This window comes from Phalacrocorax aristotelis, chromosome 2 (genome assembly GCF_949628215.1).
Source record: "Phalacrocorax aristotelis chromosome 2, bGulAri2.1, whole genome shotgun sequence".
NCBI lineage: Eukaryota > Metazoa > Chordata > Aves > Suliformes > Phalacrocoracidae > Phalacrocorax > Phalacrocorax aristotelis.
In genome coordinates, this window is record NC_134277.1 from 157206050 (window position 1) to 157228083 (window position 22034).

The 22034-nt window shown below is 49.8% G+C and overlaps 1 long non-coding RNA gene across 2 annotated transcripts in view; it reads left to right on the forward strand.

Annotated features, from left to right (window-relative positions):
* Positions 1-22034, forward strand: part of LOC142053747 (uncharacterized) — a 161299-nt gene that overhangs the window by 117929 nt on the left and 21336 nt on the right. The window lies entirely within an intron of this gene.

A 22034-nucleotide genomic window follows, 5' to 3' on the forward strand; every position in this document is an offset into this window, starting at 1 on the left:
GGGTTTCCGGGGCGTTGCCTTGCTGACCTTTGAAGAAAGTGAAGAAGCAGTCTTCCCTCTGCACCGTATGCTGAGTCAAGGCTGCTGCTTTCGAAGACAGATAGCATCTCTCATTACCTAGAGCCGGAAATTTAATTAATGGCTGCAAACGTCTTAGATGACGGCATTATTTACACCCTGGTGTACAATAGGAATTATTAGCTACTGTAGGACTGGGAGGTGCGCTTGAAGAAGCTGGTTGAAGCTGGGTGACCAAAGCAGATGCAAATGCAGAAGTTGACTGTAGAGGAGGTGATGCTGACCTGCAGTTCCCTGATATGCCACCAGTGGCTGTGATTTTGCTCCGTAAAAAACACTAATGCTTCACCAATTCCAGGGTAAAGGTGCTATCTAAATAAATGGTCACATTAGTGGTTAAGAGTAACGGACACATTTTACTTAAGAATCCAGTCTCCAAACTTCCAAGCCTAAAATAAAGGACCCAAATGGTAGAAAACAAGGAGCTGGATGACCACAGTGCTGCGTCACCTCATTGCGTGCTCCCTATGTGACTTTTGCACCAATGGTGTGTAGAGCACAAGTTGTAGGGGCAGCCAAATGAGCTCACCTTTCAGAAAATGCCCACGTCAGAGAGGTTATCAACTCCAGAGCTGTGACCTCTTGTGAGAGCACTGCTCGGTTGCCTCCAGATCTGCAAGATCTGTGCAAACGTCACCGTGTTTTGCATGCAAGATATTTTTTCTCTCCCTCTTTGATACAAATATATCAAGATAGTTATCTTTAACTGTGCACACACGCATGCACGCCAAGCCGGTTCACTGAACATCGGCACAAGCCATGTATGCGTAAAGCAGCGGTCTGCATTCAGGCAAAGCCCCTGTTGATTTTTCCTTGCTTCTGTAAATTCCAGAGCCTTGGTCCAAAGCTGGCAGTGTGCATTTATTTGCCTTTGTATCACAACATAGATGAGCAATCCTTGTAATACAACTACGTTTATTTACTGATAGAAATGTGTAGAGCTGTGATAGGTTGATACATAGATAATTATTGATTTTTTTCCCCAGAAAAACGGGCTAGGCTAAATGCTGTGTTAGACCAAGTGTTCAACTGATTTGGGTTTGAAGACCTCTCCTCTTATTTTTCACCAAAAATTATTTATTGCTGGCAAAACGGTCTTTTCTTTTTCAGGAATCTCCTAATCTGTGTCTAATTTTGTATCACAAGTGCTGCAAAAGCACTGCTAGGGCTAGATTACAGCTGTGGCCGGTTCACTTCCTACCCAGCACTTTATTTGCATCTTGACAGTAAGATGTGGCGTTTTTTCCCCCTCTTCCCCTGTATACTGATTTCCTATGAAATGTATATTTAGGCATTTAAAAGGCCTATTCAATTTCGATCATACAGCTCAAAAAAGAAAAAAAATACCAAAGCCAAAATGCAGAGTTAAAGACTCTACTAGAAAGGTCTCAGAGCAGCAGATGTGCACCTAGAAAAGTAGGGGAGGTTTCCTAGAGGACAGTTCACCCTCCTGAAACAGGCCGTTGACTGGATCCAGTTCTTGTGTTGTCCAGATAAATTCAAATAGCAAGAGGTGGACGGGAAGGGCTGGGAGGGTAGAGCCTGGAGCAGCATGGCTTGATTAGCCCAGTCCAGGTGCGTCAGGGAGGTGATGACCTGTTGAAGCAAGGAGGACACTGTTGTTTCAGGAGCAAATGGATCTCACCTGGCACGACTGTGCTTAGGCTGGAAATGATAAGAAAGCTCTAACTGTGTCAGAAGAGAGGTTTTGGAGAAGCTTTTTAGTAAGAGTGGTGGGAGTGAAGTGTTTGGTTGGATTCTGGGCAGGATTGTGTTTGCCTGAGGTAGATGCAGATGGAGACCGTGCTCCAGGGAGGCCTTCTCAATCCTGTGGAGGGGGGGGGATGAGAGAAGAAAAAATATATAATAAAAATTAGTTTGAGGATTCAGGAGAGAATAAGTTGGCCTGGTTTTATTTCTAAATTCCTGTCCCCATACAGAGCCTGTGCTCAAATGAAAGAATCAGTTTTATTCTGAGGTTGATGGTTAAGCGCTGAAAGCGACTGTCCAAGGCCATGTTTACATGGCCCTTTTCATTTGGTGTGAGTGTGCTGATGCCAAAGACGTTGGTCCCGCCAAGTCTCCTCTCCCAGATTGGTTTCCAGCCCATCCCTGGTGTTGGTGCTACGGGTCACATGACCCTGCAGCAACCTGGGTCGAAACACTGACTTAAACAAAATTTAACCCAGAAGAAAAAAGTACAGTCAAGCTTGTTCTTGATGCGGTAAATTCTTGCACTTGCCTTACAAGAACCCCCATCCTCAGGGCAGATATGGAAGATGGAGGTAGCCCTGAGCAGTGCTGGAGGGTGCAGTGTGAAACTGCCGCAGCAGTGGGTCCCCCGTACAAGAAGGACAAGGACCTGTTATAGTGGGTCCAGAAGAGGGCCACCAAAATGTTCAGAGGGGTGGAATCCTTCTTCTGTGAGGACAGGCTGAGAGAGTTGGGGGTTATTCAGCCTGGAGAAGAGAAGGCTCCAGGAAGACTATGTCACAGCCTTTTACTGTATAAAGAGAGCTTGTAAGAAAGATGGAGAGAGACTTTTTACCAAGGCCTGTAGTGACAGAGCAAGAGGCAATGGTTTTAAACTGGAAAAAGGTAGGTTTAATTTGGACGTAAGGAAGACATTTTTTATGATGAGGGTGGTGAGACACCGGACCAGGTTGCCCAGAGGAGTTGTGGATGCCCCATCACTGGCAGTGTTCAAGGTCAGGTTAGATGGGGCTTTGAGCAACCTGATCTAATGAAAGATTCCCCTGCCCATGGGAGTAGGTTTGGACAAGATGATCTTTGAGGATCCCTTCTGACCCAAACCATTCTGTGATTCTACAAAATGCTCTCCTAGCTGAGACAGAGCTTTTGTTTTCTACTCCCAGCAGGTGGGAGAAGATGGAGGTGGACATCTTGGACTTCACCCTTGGGCGTGGAGGTCTCAGGGTTCAGTGTTGAGGGCTGGATTGTCCCCATGGCTGTGCTCTCATGCCTGCTGCCCACTATGGGCAAGCCTACAGAGGCATTGTGCCCACCCTTGAAGCTTCTTGCCCCAAAAAGCCTTGCAGCTGGGGTGCCAGGACAGCAGTCCAGCTGCTCTCTGCTGGCAGAATCCTTTGCGGCAGCCCGTGTGAAATGCTTTGGTGGCTCTGAGATGTCAGGGCAGTGTGATTCATACCTGAGGTTTTCTCTTCCTTTCTGCTGTGTGAAGTTGGGGAGGTGTTTGGAGTTTTCTCACCCCTCTGCCCCCAGTCCCCAGCTACCCCTCTGAAATCTCAGTGAGACATCCATGCGATGACTCAGCCCCCTTGGGAGACCCTGGGGGTATTTCCCCAGTCTCCCCAGTAGCAATTTCTCTGGTGAGAAAGTCCTCCACAGCTTGGCCTCTGCTCTTGTGGCTCACCAGAGCCTGCCGAGGCGCAGGCAAGCAGCGAATGTAAAGGTCATGTACGGCTAGGTGCGAAAGAGCAAGCACGGTCATCCAGGGTTGCTTTCATCAAACAGATTTGAAACAAGGCACCTTGTCTTTTTCTTTCATTAATTGCACCATGAAATTATTTGCAATCTAGTTGCTGAGCTTTAGTAAAAACAGGGTTAGGTAAGGAAGCATCCCCCATGTCCGGGAACACTTTGCACCCTGTGCATGGGCAGGTTGGGGTTTCTCTGCTGTTCGGGATTTTTTAGACACTGACCCACGCATCTCCTTCCTGGGTGCCAGGTCCTTACTTGGACCCACACTCCCTGCCAAGCACTGCTTTCCTCAAGGAAGTGATGAGCACAGACCTCCAGACTGCTGTATTTTCTTTAAATTTGAGTCCCAATCCCCAAAACTGTGTCATGTACCATCACTGCCATAGGTGTTTGCTGCAGCATCTGCCAGCAGGAAGGGTCACATTATGGTTGGTTTAGTGGTACATCACGCATACCCCATATGGACCCTTATAGTTGTCTTGCTCCTCCCGGTGTGCGTGTTTCATCTGATGACCCCAAGCCAACTTCCCCTGTGCCACTTTGGGTGCTGTCTTGCTGCCCAGGTACCATCCCCTTCCTTTCACTTCTTTGATAACATGTTCTGATAAGTTTTCTTCCCCTCTTGCTTTCTTTACAGATTTATCTGGAAAGTATGACCGGCGGGAGCAGCTTACTCACCGTTAGATAAGTATTATGGATGACTCACGCTAGAGTATCGATAGCTGTGCGGCTGAGATGAATATGTTGTTTTATAACAGCTGTAGCACAATGCCAAGATCCAGGAACCTTAATTCCACTGTCCATGCGTTTCCACAAACGTGCTTCAGGTCTCTGGCACCTTTTTCCCCTTAGTTTGCCCATCTCAAGGGTTCACAGAAGAGGTTTTCCATCCCTTGATGAGGTACAGAGTACGGGGCAGCTCAGGTCATTTCAAGTCACACTTCAGGATGTCACCTTAAAATGAAAGCTAGTGTTGAAGGGCTGCAGCCTGTAGCTGTTTTCCAGGACAACACGCAGGTTTTGTCTTTTTAACAGGTGCCGTTAGTGGCTTTCCTCGATTCTTTGTGGTTTTGTTTTTGTTTTCTTTCCAGAGCCATTACTCCCCTTCTCCAGCAGGACAACCCAGAAGGTGCAGAAACAGGTAAGGCAACTGCTGTTGCAGCATGTTAATTTTGAGTCATTAAGGGCAAAATACTGGTTGCAGCAAAGGAAGAAAACCCTGTTGACTCCCTGGCAGTGAGAGTCGTACCCAACATGCTCAGCCCCATGAAACTGCCTGGAATAACTGTGTTCAGGGCCAAATTCACAGGCTACCTGGGAGTGTGTGCCTGAACCTCCCTTTGCTTCCAAAAACACTGGTGTTAGCGCTGTGCGAGCGATATGTGATGAGATTTAAGAAGTGATGAGCAAGGGGGAGAAGCCTGCCTTTGGGGGAGATGCAGAGGGCCTGAGCTGTGACAGTGGGGTATGTACAGGATGGCAGGAGGTGCTGGGGAGGTGTTAACCCGAGTGGGTTGGCAGGGGGCTGTGGTGGCACTAGTCGAAGGTGGTAGACAGCTTGGAGGGGTGCAAAGGGTCCATGCAGGAATGAGTGAAAATCGGAGTCAAAAGGAAACATTCTGATGGAGAGCATGGCATTGAAGGATGTGCCAGCGGTGTCACTGCGGACAGCTTATACCCTGCCTGGACCACACACTTGGACATCATCTCCTGCGCTTCACACCGTGGCTTAAACTGCCAAAGGTGTTTGGTTTCCACTAAGACGCTGGACTGTGACCCCAAATAGCTGCAGCACGAGGAGCACGTCTCTTTCACGAGTGCCAACCTGGAGCAGGAGCTTCCTCTAGAGTAGTGGCATTATACTAGGTGCTGCACTCAGTTTCTCAGTGAATGTGAACTAGAACCCCAGTGCATTAATACAGAAGAGAAATCAGGCTTGAGGATCTGTGCTTGTGTCCCGATCATGTGATTTGGGTCTCAGCATTTACTGTGAGGGTGGTGAGACACTGGACCAGGTTACACATAGAATATGTGGATGCCCCACCGCTGGAAGTGTTCAAGATCAGGTTGGATGGGGTTTTGTCCCTGAAAGATGTCCCTGCCAACGGCATTGGGGTTGGACTAGATGATCTTTAAAGGTCCTTTCTAACCCAAACCATTATTTTATTCTATGATTTTGATGCTTTGCTACTCCCATTGCAAGAACTGATGAGGGATCTACTTTGCAAGGTGTTTTGTGCTGAGGACTATATGAAAGCTTCTGTTCTTAAGGCTGTTGTGCCACTTTGGAGTAAAGAGCTGTATCCTGCTTGTGCTATAAAAATAAATTACATTTCAGCTGGCTCCAGGAACAACTGTTGTAGCAGAAGCCCCTGTGTGATGGCATATAATGTAGGCTCAGTTAGGTCCCTGGCCAGTAAAGCAGAAAATGCCTTTAAGGCCTTCTCCCTTTAGACTCTGTATCAGATATTCATGTGCCATGAACTGATCTCAGGACTAAATTGCTCTGAGTGATAATCTGGCATTGCTCTTTGGGAGAGGGATGGGAGTTTGGCTCTCAGGGATGGTGTAGCGTCAGCCAGTGAATGCCAGGGTGGAGGGAATCGGGAATTTTACCGTCACGTTTTTCCACTTTGGGCATGTCCTCCTATAATGATATGCCTAAAAAAAACCCCAAAAAGCCCAATGAATGCTCCTAACCATCGCTCGGTGGAAATACTTTTGGGGTAGAGATATGAAAACACCAGCCCCTGCCCTGCTCACCTTGCTTTTCTGGGGTCAGGATTGCAGCTCAGAGGCAGGATCTGGTGCTTCCCTCCGTGGGCGGCCTCAGCCATACGTATTCAAATGGAGCACCCAGGCGTGTCACCTCCCTGCGGCAGGGGGCTGAGAGATGCACTGGGGCTTTCCAGCCCCGTGGGCCATTATTAGTAAGAGAATTCACGCGTGGTGTGTCTTTTGGTTCAGGCTGAACTGCCAGTGGACTCTAAAAACTGCTGCTGAGCCTTGTAAATAATGTTGCAAAAAGTTTCCGAGAAATGTAAGGACTTCCCTAAATATTTTTAAAAATATTTTAAAAAAATATTTTTAAAATATATTTTTTTAAAATATATTTCACATCTAAAGATGCTCAGGCGTACATTCATGCTGAAAGTTTGCTGAGCCCAGGATGGGGTGTGTCCGCTGGCTCTCGTTTGGGAAGCTTGAGCAGGTAGCGGATAAAGAAGTGGTTGCTGGGGTTTTGCTTCTCTGTTTATTTGGGAAAGAGGATCTGGGGGCACATTTGTGGGTTTGGTAGGTAGGTAGAACAATTTAGAGCAACATGAGTGGCCTGCCTGGTAACTCTGAGATTGTGCCAGGTGTGCGACTAGATGGGAGATCACAGATCCCAGGGCACCCAAAATCCAAATAGGTTTTTAAATTGCACAGGTCATTTTAAAAGAGGTAACTAAGTTCCCAAGTTACTCAGTAATGCCTACAAATATTCCTGTGAATGGCTCATGAAGCACTCGCAGTCTCTGACTTCTGCCAGAGGTAAATGCGATATCAGGAGCAAATTAGCTGCCCATGCAGCGTTTTCTGTCTTGGGGTCTCAGGGTGTTTTACTGAGTTGTGTTAATACAGCTATGCTGAATGTATCACTCGAATCCGCATGCTCTGATAACCTTTCTGAGGTGAAAGGAATCCCGATGGAGCCATTTGAGACGTTGCCGCTCCCGGTTCCCACCTGCCCTGTTGCCAAAAGCTGTTACCCACAGAGGCAGGGCTATGGGATGGGCTACAAGTGCATTTGCACCATATCCATGGTTCCGTATGAGCACAAAACCATCTTCGCTTACTGGAAAAGCTAGAGTCCAAGGCAGGGAAGCCAAAATGTGGCGTATCTGTTCTGCCTCCCCTTGCTGGAAGGACAGGGGATTAGCTGCTGGAAGTGCACCAGGGTGAGTGCAGCAGCATCTCAGATGCTTAAGTTAGGCTTTGAAGAGCAGTTTTGCACTCTAGAAGTCTCTGCTTCTTCCCGTTTGACTCGTTGGCATGGTGGGAGTCATTGCATGGTACCCACCGTGTGGGTCAGCAGCGCAGCGTTTGGTTTCTGCTGTAGTCACTGGAGACCTAGTCAGCGTTGTCCGTGGGGTTTAAGGTGCTATGGATGTGATGAATGAGGTGAATTGCACCTTCAGCTGCAAACACCTTTCTTTGATCAGATCTTGTGTGCCCCTAGCCAGCTAGTTTAGATACATATACTTTAGATGTCTATAGGGTAGGTGAGGCGAATCGTACACCTGCTATAGCAATGCTCGCACCCCAGGCTATGGTGGGCTGTTTGGGGGGATTTGTAAAGCAAGTTTTGTGAGCCCCTCTTGCAGCAAGACTTCATTCCCATCCATTTCTGACGAAGAAGGTGGTCAGACCAAGGCCAGCTTGGAGAAGGGAAGACTCCTGTAGGTCATGGGCCTGTATTGCCCATGCACTGCCAATTTGGCTGTGGCTGTGTCACCCACAGGCTCCGCACCCACTGCAGCTGTGATACATGAAGGTGGTGGGGAATCAAGGGTAGGACCTGAGGACATGGCACAAGGACCATGTGGGGGTTTTTAAGGAGGAATGTTGCTTGAGGCAGTATGGGGAAGGCAGGTGATAAATACTATCCTCTTTCCCAAAGACTTAGTTAGTTTTGTGGCAAAGGCTGCTTTGGGTCTTGGCTCAAGGGCTCCATAATTTTAAGACTTGTTATTTTGACATTGGTACCTAAGTCACACGGAAGAGATCCCCAGGTGTTTCACCATGTCTGGGTAAATTGTGCTGGGCAAGTGTCACAAGATGCTTTGATGAAACCAGAGTGGTTTATCATGAATAGGCTAATCGGTGGCCAGCTAAGAAGCAGACATCTGAAGTGTATTTTAAACAGCGCCAGCTTTGTGTGATGGCCTTAGGGGAAAACCTTGCAACTGATGGGAAGCCAACAGAGGAACTGACACTTCAGTCAAAGGAAAATGACAGGCTCAGAGTCTGCCCTGACCTCTGATCCCGGCACACATCATCTTCTAGGCACTAGGCCAGTCATGAGAACCTCATTGTCACTTCTACTCCCTCTCCTATGGTCTTTCCAGGGTGTTGCTGTGCTGCATCAATGTAGTGTAGAAATTCTTGTTACCTACCATCGATCACTGTGGAAGGGGCCTCATGAACTTCAGGACACTCATCACAATGAAGGAGCACCCTGAGAGGGTGTGAGGTTTCCTTTTGGCTCATCGATTCAGTGTTTTCACCAAGGGAAAGGTCGCAAGCTCCTCTGCTCCCACTTCCCCCTTTGACATGGGGCTCCTGGGAGGTCAACCACTGTTGCCCAGATGGTCGCTCAGTCAGCAGGGTGAACTTAAGATCCCTGATAAGTTGATGGTGAAATTCCCGTTGCATCCTGGAGGAGCTGGGTTTGCCAAATGAGGCATCGTGCTGTTGGGCTCTGATAGAAACATCCTGTGTTAATGGGAGAGAAGCATAAGTCTTGCAGTGCCTCCATCTTGGTAGTGACAATGAACAGGGAAGAGTTTTGTTGACTTCTAGGGTTGTGGGAACTGTGTTTGAGAGAGACGTTCAGTGGCTTTGCTTGCCCAGTCGAGGTTCGCAGAGGTTGCTGCATCCTCCTGGGGTGTGATCCTATAAAGAAAGGCTGAGAGTTAGGGTTGTTCAGCCTGGAGAAGAGAAGGGTCCAAGAGAGGCGACAGAAAGAGACCAAGGCCTGTAGTGACAGGATGAGGGGGAATGGTTTTAAACTGAAAGAGGGTAGGTTTAGGTTAGATATAAAGAAGTGATGAGGGTGGTGAGACATGGGAGCCTGTTTCCCAGCAAAGTTGTGGATGCCCCATCATTGGCAGCGTTCAAGGACAGGCTGGATGGGCCTTTGGGCAACTTCATCTAGTGAAAGATGCTCCTGCCCATGGCAGGGGGGTTGGACTAGATGATCTCTGAAGGTCCCTTCCAAACCAAACCGTTCTGTGATTGTATGATTTTCACTTTGCCATGGGATGGTTTCCCAGGAGAGGGAAAGCAGTGATGCTGGCTGCAGGACCCACTTCTGTGTTAGCATCCCCATAAGCTCTGCCACTTTGGTCATCCCTTCCTGGGAAAGCCAAGTCCTTCATGTACTGGGCCAATGCCGTCATGCTATTCTGGTAGTAATTCTGTGGATCTACAGTTTTAACACAAAACTGGGGGGATTCCACAGGATGCCACTTAATACTGCCAGCTTGAAATGAGAGGGAAAGGACCTCTTTGCTTGGGCTCTGCTCGCCCATATTGATTTCTTCATGCTGTAAGGACTGATGGCGCAGGGGGAGGCAGCCGCTGGGATCAGGAGGGGCAGAAGGGGAAAAAATAAACAAATGAGGTCTTTCTGCTGCAGCAAAAGCATCAGCTTAGGGTCATTGTTGTGGAAGAGGTGGGGAAGGTTTCATCCTGCACTTGATTCAGCTGGGACCATTGTCCTGCTGTAAAAACCAGCTCTTTCATCCCCTTTTTGTTGGCGTTATCTCTGCCTCCATGTACAGCAGCCTGTCCCAGGATATGGCATGGTGTTTATTTGGGTGAGGATGACAGTGGCAGTGGCAGTGGGAGCTGGGCAGGGGCTATTTTTGCCTTCCTGATAACACACTGTCGAACCTGCTTCATGCCAGGAAGGCCAACAGGGGTGGGGAATGGGGGTTGCTGGGCTGAACACCAAACTGCAGGCAGTGTTTGGCAGGGGGAGACAGAGGAGGGAGGAGGCGGGCTGTTGGGTACACAGGCTGCAAACAGCTCCTCATTCCCCAGGGCATGGCAGGGACCTGTCATTCTAGCACATGTGTGAGCACCCATGAAAATGCACAGGTGGTTTGTTATCTCCAGGAGTCACCTGCACCAGTCTGGATGTTCAGGACTGGGGAGATTTGGGGTTGCTTTCTCATTACCTCCTGTTGTGCCTAGGTTGAGGGGCTGCAGAAGGAGAAGGTGACCGAAGCTGGGCACAGAATGCAGCCTCTTGTTTTCCTGGGCTGGCTGCTGCCTCTGGAGGTCCATGGGTTGTGTGAGCATGGGCAGCGTGAGCTGATAGGCACTTGGCGAGCATTCCTGCACTGGTTCACAGGGATCATTGTGCCAGTGAGCTCTCGCCACATCCCTTTCTGGGTGCCAGTGCCCTCTGTGTCTTTTAGATGGTCTCTGGTGCAGGTGTACAGAGGCTGGCTCTGCCATCTGCATGGGTTACGGTGGCAGCAGACTTCCCCCCTTGCAAGGGGAATTTTCCCTGGCTGCTGCAGAAGCTGGGCAGTTACACTGATAAAGCCCAACCCTGGTATCGCAACAGATCTATAGCTGTATCATGGACAAGGAGAAGGGGAAGCACCTGGAGACACATCTGCATCAGACCATGTCGCAGGACTGTCCCAATTAGGAAGGAACCCCAGCCAGTAGGTCCGCACAGTGCCAGTGTCCTGCCCATATGGACTTGCCAGCCTGGCTGCCTGTTCCAGGCAGTGCAGGCAATATCAACCTGGGCAGGAGCTGGTGCTTGCTTGGTTGTGTCTTAAAGCCTTGATCGCTGCATGATTTCTCTCCCCCAACCTCCCCCAGCTTCACATTTTTCTCTGCATTTGGAGTTGCAGCCTGAAAACACTCAAGCTAAACCCTGTGCCCTAACGGTTGCTGGTCTGAAAGTGTGGAGCCAGCTCGCAGCAGCTGCTAAAATAGCAGAACTGAAGTGGGGAGTGAAAAGTGAGACAGTGATTAAGACCCGATTTCCTGTCGTGGCCCCGCAGGGCTCCCGCCAGTGATGGAGACGTTGGTGGCATCGACAGCAGCGGTGTGAAACGCCCCAGCCATTGGCCTGGCTGAATCACTCACAGGCTCTCCTAAGCTGCTTACTTATCTGAGTACTTCGTAGACATTGGTGAGCATGCTAGGCTGTGCTTGGGGAGACGATGAGGATCCTGTTTTAGGAAGAAGGGAAGTGTAGAGAACCCATGTGGGGTGGTCCTGGCTGAGTTGGGGTTGGAAGCCATGGTGAGACCCAGGCCAGCCCTGAGGCAGGCTGGTGTTTGTTGCTTTGTGGTATCTAGAAGAGCTGAAAGAGTGCACAGGATTTGGGAACACTGGGGACATTGGTCCTCTGGATTTTCCTCCCATCTCTGCCAATAAATTGCTTTAGACTCACTGTCTAGCACTGGGCAAGAGGAAAATGCAAGGGAGAGAAATTGCTGAAGGCATGGTGAAGTTCCCTAGCTGGTGCTATTAGCTGCAAGGGCATGTGGGCTATTCACCTGTCCTACTGTTTGACCCCTCATTTACCTAGATGTGATAAAAGAGCAAATATGTGAGAATTAGTTTATCTTTTTTGGCTTGGTTGCACAAGAGGTTTGTGCAAAGAGAAAACAGCTGAGTGCAAAGGAGATGCTGAGCTGATGGCCGCTCCTCTGAGGACAGTATTTCACATGTACTCACTAACATGCAGTGTGTGCTCACTAGTGCCAGAGGCAGCTTCTGGTTTTTCTCTCACCCTGTGTGTGCTCCCACAGCTCCTAGGTCCGTGCTGTAGAGGACTGAACCTGATGTGTTTCAGCAGTCCAGATCACATCATTGTAAACTATATCCTTTCCAATAGCTAATGGAGCAATGCCGTGCAATGCGGAGGTGGGATTTTACTGTACCACCTCAATTGCAAAACCCACTGCAAAGAGGCCAGAACCCCATCAGCCCTGGTGTTTGCTCTGTGCTTAGTGGTAACCCATCTGATGTCTCAGCAAAAGAGCAGCTGAACAAGCCCCTTCCTGCCAGAGGTGGTGGCAAGTAGAGAGGAAAAGGAGAATAGAGAGAAGGTTGTTGTTTGGGTGCAGAGCACCTGGAATCAGCTCCTTCTCCACTTTTGCAATAGGAGCTGTAGCTCCTTCCCCTCTCCATGCCCCTTGTCATGTTTGTAGCCACGTGGCTTCACAAAGGCAGCACTTGACCTGGTGTGCCAACGGCTTGCAGTAGGAAACTGGGGTCTCTGCTGTGGTCCCACCGCAGGCACGTGGTCCAGCAAGGAGGACCCTGGGCATGTCCCCTTCTGGGTCATCTTGCAAGGAGCCGCCATGCAGCAGAAGATGGTTATTGCAGGCCTTTGGCAGGGTGAGGAGAAGCAGGCAAGCCAAAATATGGAAGCCCACCTCCAAAATTGCAACCTTCCTCCAGATTTGGCCTGCCTCAAGGGGTGCAGGAAAGATATCCATCTCTTAATGCAACACTTGTGTGAACTTTTGTATGCCTCGACAAGCCACCTCCTATTTCTAAGTTTGAAAGTCACAGCAGCTCCCATCAACCCCGGTGCTAAACTCACCAGATTCTCTCACTACCCTTCGCTGTGCAAGGGACAGTTGCCCCTTAGTTCGGCAGTATGAAAGACCATTGCTTGAAACTCAGTGCCATGTGGCATTTGGACTTTCTGGCCTCTCTCAGCTCTTGGGGTCATCAGCACCTCCTCCAAGGCTGCCTCTTCCTCTGCATTCCTGCAGCACCCAGCGCCCCCAGCACGGCTGGGTCAGGCTTTTGTGGTACAGAGGAGACGTAAGTGCCCTGCTCATTTCTGATCAGTATTAAGGAAATGTAAATAAACATGTAAATGCATTTTTCGCAGAGCAGGTCAGCGCATGGGAGAGGCGCTGGCAGTGGTGGTGTCGGGGAAGGCATGCTGATGCACAGCAGCCAAGGTAGTTGCCCTGAATTGGTATCCTCTACTCCCCTTTTTTTCCTCTGATCCAGGAGTATTCCTCTGCTGGTGTGCAGCCTGGGTGTGCGTGGCCCACATGCAGAAGCCGAGGAAGGGGACACAGGAGAGAGTTGGCCCTGAGCCTGGCAGAGCATCGCACGTCGTCATCACTGTGCGAGGGGGGTGATTGCTTACAGAGAAATGCCTTTCTGCGCTCATCAAGAGTCTTGTAACATCCGCTACCATGGAGGGAGGGATATTTTACACTCTCCTTTCATCCCAGAGGAGTTCAAAGTGCTTTTTAGACTACTTTCGTATTGCTGAGAGAGGGTCGAGCACAAGGTTTTGCACGAAATGCCCTTCCCTGCGAGGAGAGCAGGACCGAACTGCTGCAGCTGCCGCGCAGGGAGCCGGGGCTCTTCAAATGTACCCACTTCTGCTGGTGAGCAAAGCAACACCCCAGCACGGTGCCATTTTAGGAGTCCAGAGGAAGAGCTGCCCAGGACTGTTTTGAGTATTTTAGGAATTATTTTGAGGGAGGGTGGGTTAAAGGAGAGGAAATAGCGCCGGTATGGGAAGGTAAACAACTGCTTTTTGAGCAGGGAGGCCAGTGTTGGCTTTGAGTTGATAGCAGGGAACAGACTGTAGATGAATTTGCTGTGCAAAGTGCTGTCATTCAGATATAATACTGTTCTCTCTTTGCCAGAGAGATCTTTCATATCAAGCTAAGGAGGAAACAACACTTGGTTGGAGGAAACAACATAGCCTTGGTGTGATGGCACCTGGAATATTCCCTAGTCCTGGTTCCCCAGCCCAGGCAGGCTGTAGAAGACCTGAAGGATACAGAAAAGACAACAAATTTGCTCCAAGGATCAGAGTTGTGCTCTTTTGGTATGATCAAACTGCCTTTAATTAAACTTCAGCAGCCAGGAATGGCACTTTTGCTGGGATCTGCAAGTCACAGCACAGAAAGGTGGCAGGCTGTGCCACCATCTTGCCTTCCAGGCGGTGGTCTCGGGGCAGGGAGGACATGGCAGAAGTGGAAGAGCTGGTGGTGCCACAGTGAAGAGGCAAGAGAGGTTGGACAGGGCGGACCCCATGTCTACGTCACACTGCGGAAGAGAGCAGGCGTGGGCAGCTTGCTGGCTGCGTCCCTATGGCACCAAAGATGTCCAAATGGCGGCTCCCCATCCTGCAGTGCTTTGCGGCAAGAGCATCATGGCCGTCTGTTAGCACGTCTTGCATGGCTTCTACAGTGTGAGCCCGCGTTTATGACAACATCCATCAAGCAGCGCTGGTGTACAGAACAGCTTGGGAGCTGCACAGGAGAGCTGGGGGAGGAGACTGTGGGTGGGGTGAGCCATCTCTGGTGGCCTCTGGCCTCCCCATTGCTTTCTGGCTTTGCTCAGTTTGATGGTGGAAGACAGTGCTCACACCTTGCCACATGTCCAGCCCAGCTGAGTTGCTGCAGGCCACACTTTGATGTGCCTTCCTTTTGCTGGCTGTGCCAGCTTGGCTTGCTTCCCAAGCCTGCGTTCAGCATGGTGAGTGTCAGCAGCAGAGCCAAAGGATCGCCAGCCTGCATTGGACTCCTTGAGTAGCCTGTGAGAAGACAGAAAAGGTCATTTCATTGGGGGGGCAGGAGGAGGAAAGGGGAAAAAGGGGTGATGGTACGTGGGTTTGTCATGTTCCCTCAAGGAAAACAAAGCATCTCTGCGGTGATGGGAGAGCAGCGGTGACATAGCTGAGAGATTAAACTGGCTCAGCCCTTAGCAGCCCTCTCTTGCATCTCTCCTCTCGTGTGTCTCTTTGCCACCAACAGTAGGGAATAAAAAGGAAAAAGTTTTAAAAAAAAAAGCAGTGAGATGGGTTTTGAACTGCTGCCAAGGTTGATTTAATTAGATGTATTGAATTCGTTAACTTCTGAACGATGTGGCTGCTGTGCGGCACAAATGACGAGCTGCGAGCAGCAACAGCAGTGAAGCACCGACCTGCCAAAAGGTTCAGCAAAGCAGAAGGATTGACCTACTTCCATCGGCTCTACGGGGAGCACAGGCAAACACCCTCCGCTTGCCATCACTGCACTCCGTGGAGGGCTGCACATCTCTCCGTGCAAGGGAGGGCTCTCTTCCTGGGCTGGGGGCCTGCTGGGGAGCCTTACATCACCCATGGACTCCAACATGAGCCCAGGGCTCCGTAGATGTCCGTGTGCCCAAGGGAGGCAGCTTGCTTGAAGCCAGGACTCCTGCTTTGTGTGCTGACTGTTGGCTTCTGGCTGACTCTGATTTTATGCTTCTCCCACCTATTCCACCCTTAAAAAATACTCTGGTATCCTCTGATAATGGGTCTAAATGCTGTTGCAGCTGATAAGGGTGATAAAATCATCCATGCACGCTGCCATGGCAACCTACAGCAATTGCTCTTCGCTCTCTATGTGTCTCTGCTCTTTGGTGTGAGCACAGATGTATGGTTGTGGCTGAGACGTGCCTGGGAATTACCCAAATTTGGAGGATTTGGCTTTGGTTATGAGCTCTGCCATGGATGTGGATCTGCTCAGAAGCTCCTAGCCTTGCTGGCCACCCCTCGAAGCAGAGTGTGCTTCCCCTTGTGCCCTGGTGGTACAGATTGCATCTCAAAAGAGTTGTCAGCACTGGGGAGGAGGCTTCTGAAAAATCAATTCATTTCCAAATGAATTTCATAATGGTTATCAAGAGGAACTGCTGGGTGTCTGCTCCCAGCCGCACCATCATGCATGCGTGCATAGACCCTGCCGAGCGCAGGGTCCTCCGTGCAGACAGCAACCATAGGATCCCTGTGAGGTCAGTGCAGTGCCTCCTGGCCAGGTAACCTCCCACCTGTGGTTCAATACTGAGTTGCATCCTGATGTTCTGCCTCCGGTACCAGCTACAAGCCAAACTCCTCCCATTTGTTTGGCAGTCCTCTCCATCTGTCATTAGTGTCAATGCAAAAAAAATGTCCTGTGGAATTATGTCTGTTAAGGGGTGAAGAGAGAAGGTGCACCTGGGGAGGAATAACCCCATGCACTGGTACAGATTGGGGGCTGACCTGCTGGAAAGCAGCTCTGTTGAGAAGGACCTGGGAGTGCTGGTGGGCAGCAGGTTGACCATGAGCCAGCACTGTGCCCTTGTGGCCAAGAAGGCCAACAGTATCCTGGGCTGCATTAAAAGGAGTGTGGCCAGCTGGTTAACAGAGGTTATCCTCCCCCTCTGCTCTGCCCTGGTGAGGCCACATCTGGAGTACTGCACCCAGTTCTGGTTTCCCCAGTTCAAGAAGGATGGGGAAAATGCTTGAGCAAGTCCAGCGGAGAGCTGCCAAGATGATCAGGGGACTGGAGCATCTCCCTAATGAGGACATGCTGAGAGACTTGTGTTTGTTCAGCCTGGAGAAGAGAAGACTGAGGAGGGATTTCATCAATGCTTATAAGTGTCCGAAGTGGGGGTGTCAGGGTGATGGGACTAGACTCTTTTCAGTGATGCCCAATGACAGGCCAAGGGGCAATGGGCACAAATTGGAACACAGGAAGTTCCACCTCAATATGAGGAAAAACTTCTTTGCTGTGTGGGTGCCAGAGCAGTGGCACAGGCTGCCCAGGGAGGCTGTGGCGTCTCCTTCCCTGGAGACATTCAAACCCCACCTGGACACGTTCCTGTGCCCCCTGCTCTGGGTGTGCCTGCTCAAGCAGGGGGGTTGGACAAGACAATCTCCAGAGGTCCCTTCCAACCCCTGCCATTCTGTGGTTCTATGATTTCCTGAACCACCAGGCTGGCAGTGGTGCTCTTCTGGTAGGGAACATTTTTCAAGACCTTTGGAACTAGAAGATGCCAACAGAGACCTTTGCAAAGTACACAAGTAGAGAAGTGCTGAATGAAACCATGGTCTAGGTTGTGTTGAAGATTGACATATGACTGAACAGGATGCTAACACGGAAGGGAAGCTTAGACACACCATCAGCCTCCCCTGATTATTATCAGTGTTAACCCCCAGTTGATAACACCAGGCCTACCACACAGATCCTAGTGGTAGTCACCCAGCGTGGTGGGGAACTTGCTATTTCAGTGGGGAAATGAGGCAAAGTAGTGTTGGGGAACTTGTCCCACGATCATGTAAAGGAGACGACCGGACATCGTTTCCCACCACTGAAGCTCTGGCCTTTTCCTCTGCATGCCTCAAGTGTGGTTCCTTCTCCTGATGCCACAGCACCCCTCAGCCAGAGCAGAGAAGGGTCACTTGAGTGGGGAGATGAAAGAAAAAATACTATTTCACTGAGCAACGTCAGGAAATTATACGGGAAAAGGAAACAGAAGCCATGTGGAAGGAACCCAGCTGCCTGCTTCTGTGGATAAGACATCTCTGTAGTGTTGAGGCTGCTTTCAGGATTCATGATTCAGCTTTCAAGTTGGTTGTTGATACTTAGGATGTTTTCATTTTGACTTCATCTGTTGACAAGGTGGTAAGAGCCCTGTGAGGATGCGTATCTCTCCATCAGGTATGACTAATTGTATTGGGACAGCCACGGGCGCAATAACACTTCTGTTTTTCTCTAGAACAGCTCTGTTACAGACCGCCTAGTAGCTGAGCCCTGGCAAGTGTTTTTGTGGGAGTTTTGCTGATTATGCAGCCCAGATAACCTGTGAGTGAGCAAATATGGAAAGCATTGAATATTCAGCTGAAAAACCAGAAGCGGACTTGTTTCGCTGCTTGTCTGAACCGAGCTTTTAACTACATGTTGTCAGTGCTTTTCAGGAAACTCATCTCATCTGAGACACGTCATCTGGCAATGAAGTGCTCCAATTCAGGGACAGCCACCAGGAGCCCTGTGAAGGCCAGAGCTCATGGTGAGGCACGAGTGCCTTTGCAGCTCAGTGTTGTGCTTTGCTTTCCCCATCTTCTCCTTGGAAATCAAAAGTCAGTCCATGCAAAACAGATGTATTTTTAAACAAGAGCCAACAGTGTGATTTCTCTTAGTCTTGCACTCAGAAAACAACCTCTCCAAAAAAGCCAGTGCATGGCGGGAGCTGGTAAACGCTTTCTCTAGATGTTCACTGCTGTTGATCCTGTTTCTGAAGGAACCCAGGAGTTTTGGTGCAACCTAAGGGCTGAATTTAAACTTCTTGTAGATAAACTGGTTGCTCCCTGCTCCTCAGGGTAACAGTTGTATACGTGCGTGAAAGCCATGCTTATGTCCCTGTTGAAGTATGTCAGCACAGATGAGCCTCTGAACTCAGTATATCAGCTCAATGGTCAACAGCCTTATGCAGAAAGGGCTTCTGTGTGCAACTCTTCCACTTGGCAGTTTAATCTTTCTATGGGTTACAACAGAAAGCTCTCTACAAGAGGCTAGACAGATTTAAAGCCAGGGTTGCCTTTGATGGAAATCATTGCTTGCTGCTCAAGGAGGTTTGTAGTCAACTGAAAGCTGCACTGAAAGCATGTGAATGGGTAGCCTGTCCAACATAAGGAGGTAGCAGAGATCTTCTTGACCCTTCCTCTGCCCCATTTCACTGAGGAGGGAAGGCAAATTGTCCTGCTGCAGCAAGGCATCCCTCTGGTTTAGGAGTGGAAGACTACTTCCATCACGATGCTGGCATAAGACTGTACTTTCTAGCTGGGTGTTAGAGGAATTAGTAGTAGTCAAAAGGATGATGCACCAGGAGGTGGTTGGTCAGTGCAGACCTTCTGAGGGCACTGACTTCTGGCAATAAACTCATCAAAACACCATTTCAGTTTTCTTCTGTCCTTGCTGTGTTGGCTTTGTTATTTGTTGTTGGAGGACAGGAGTTATCTAAAGGGCTCTGGGCCCCTGAACAGAGGGGCAGAGGTCAGGATGTGAACTTGGCATCTGAAGACACCAAGGAGGAGACTGTGGTTCTGGAAGTGTGAGAAAGCTCTGGACACAGAGAGGGTGTGTGGCATGATGGCCGTATGACCATGATCTGTCCAGGGTGAACTCACCACAGATGAGGCATCCCTTGCAGGGGCTATTCTGTGTGTCTGCAACTCTTCAAAATAAGGATGTTGTACCATGGACAGGAGCAACCTGTCAGCATTGAGGGTGCTCCCCTTGCTCCTGTTGGATGCAATGCGGTTGGAAGAAGAGGTGCTGGCTGCCAGTTCAGCTCTAAAAACGATGGCTGTGCAAAGTCCGTCCTTGTCTGGACTCCAAGGGGCTGCTGCGCACAAGGCCTTCACACAGTTTCCTTAACAGGCTCCTTTTCACTTTTTCCAGGGACTTGCACTGTGCTTCGTTTCAGAGGGATCCAGTGAATTAACATATTGTTGCTGCTGCCTGGGTAATTGCATGCCCAGGGTCTGCTCTGCTCTGACACAGTCTTCCCAGCTTCCCAGACAGAAAGCATCCTTCTCTTCCAGCAAAACAAGGCTGCAAAGTATTGCCCTGAGACCTTGCTTAAAGGATGGAGGAATAGGAGGGTGGAAAGAGGAGGGGGAGGATGTTTCTGAAGGCATATCTGGCTTCAAGACTTCACCTATCAACGAGGAGGAGGAGGTGGGGTTTTTAATCTTTATTTCTGTACCAAGGTACTAATTTTGGCTGAAGCTGTGGTTTCTCTTGCTGATTTGTGCAGAGCTTGGTATGGGTGCAGTTACAGAAATTTAGGCCAGCACAAGTCACTACGGGGGCTCTGAAACTGCTTGAAATTAGCCATCCTGGGCCGCGCAGGAGTTTCAGCAGAAATTGCAACTGAGTGATCTGATACCCTCTCCTGTACTGAAAATAAAAACCTATGAATAGGTGGGTGTAAAATGCTTACTGGTCTCACTTCCAAGTACAAAAAAACCCCCACATGTGAACCCTCTAAGGCCCTGTGAGAATAGGCCACATCTCAAAACACGTTGGTGAGCGTATTTTCAAAGCTGGACCAGTTTCTTAATGCAAATGCAGGTTTGCATTTTTAAAAGATGTTATTTGGTCAGGACTGACTTCTGGTGCAGAGCTGGCATCCCTTAGGCTTTGGTCTCCAAAAAGGAGTGTGGTTATGTGCAGTATCAGGAAGTCAGCTTTACCCCCTAGCACAGCTTGGCTGTCACGCAGAGGCATGAAGAGGGCAGGGAGCATCAAGACTCTGGGATAGAGGGGAGTAGGTTAGTTCACGGCTCTGCCACTGACCTCCTGGGTGACCCTCCTCCTCACTTGATGAACCTCTCCTCTTCCACCTCCTCCTCTCCTGCCTACCCAGCACATGTGACAGTTGCCTCATGGTTTGTATGGATTCTTCCGAGAAGCCAGAGCTCAGCAGCTCTCTCTGTAAGCTCCCTTTTCATCTTCTCAGTTGTGACATTTCCTGTCTCTTAGCCACATAAGTTATTTTGACTGGAAGCAAGACATTACTCCAATACCCTTTACGACACAAGGGATGGAGTGGGGGGGAGGCCATGCTGGCAGTGTAGCTTGCTCATTCCGCACCAGAGCACCGCAGCAGGGCAGAGGGAAGGCTTCCTGAGGCATCTCCACCCTGTGGAATAGAGGCTGCAGCCTTGGGCAGAGAGCCCTTGTATAGTCGGTGCTATTCACTGGGTTGAGGAAATCCTGCTTGTTCTGTAAATACGTGTGTGTATGGGGGAGGAAGGAGGTATAACTGTCCTCCAATAGTGCTCTTGTGTGTGCTGCGGGTGGGACATGGGCAGGGGTTCCTTGGCCACTGATGCCCAGTTTGTGTCTGGGTCACCATGGGACTGGATGTAGAAGTGGGGCTTGTCATGTCCCAAGGAGAACATAAGTTACAGTGCTTAGGGGGACCTGGGCCTTCACAGTCTAGGGCTGTAAGTGTTTCTTTCAACTCTTTCTTTTGGGTGATACCACCGTACCCAAGCACTGAGCAATTCCCACCCTTTCCTCCAAAGTCACTGCACTGGTGGCAGTTAGAAGGTGGTTTGCAGGACTGTAGGTTAACTCAGGCTGAAAGGGACCTCAGGTGAGTCAGCTGTGAGAGCAGACCAGGTTGCTCATGACTTCATGCAGTCAAGTCTTGAAGACTTCTAAGGATGAGAGTGCACAGACAACTCCATGGCTTGACTGTCATCACATGGAAAAAGTTTCTCCTAACATCCGGTCTGAACCACTCTTTTCTCACCTAATGCACAGTGTCTCTCAATCTTCTGCCAGACACAGAACCTGGTTCTGTATTCTCAGTAACCCCACTGCAGGTGCTGGGGGCTGCTGCTGGATCCCTCAAAGCCATCTCTTTTCCTGGCTGAACAAGCCTGGCTCCCTCAGCCTTTTCTCTCCAGGCAAGTCCTCCGGTCCCTGGCCATCTTGGTGCTCCTCCACGGCACTTGTTCTAGTTTGTCAATGTGTTTCTTCTACAGAGGCACCCAAAACCAGATGCAGCATCTAGATGTGGTCTAATGAGTGCTGAGATTTCTTGCCTGTGCTCCTGCTCCTGCAGCCCAGGATGCTGTTGGTCTTTGCTGCAGTTTCTTTCCTAAGGTCCCAGTTGGCCCGTGGTCCCAACAAATGCCAGCCCAACAACTGAGCAGTAACAGAGCTCTTCAGCTGGGATGCTGGGCTGTGCCTAGATGATATTCTAAATAGGACCTGTCATTGTCCTTGGAAAGCTCGAGTGTTTCTCTGCAGGCAGGAGGGAAGAGGAGCGTGGAGGAGCCCTGGGGTGGCAAAGACCTCTTCTCACTGCTAATGACATCTCCCACAGGGAAAGGGACCGAGCCTGGACAGATAAGGCAATGAACTGAGTTCTGCAGAAAAACACAAAGAGGTGTAGCGTTATAATTACCACCG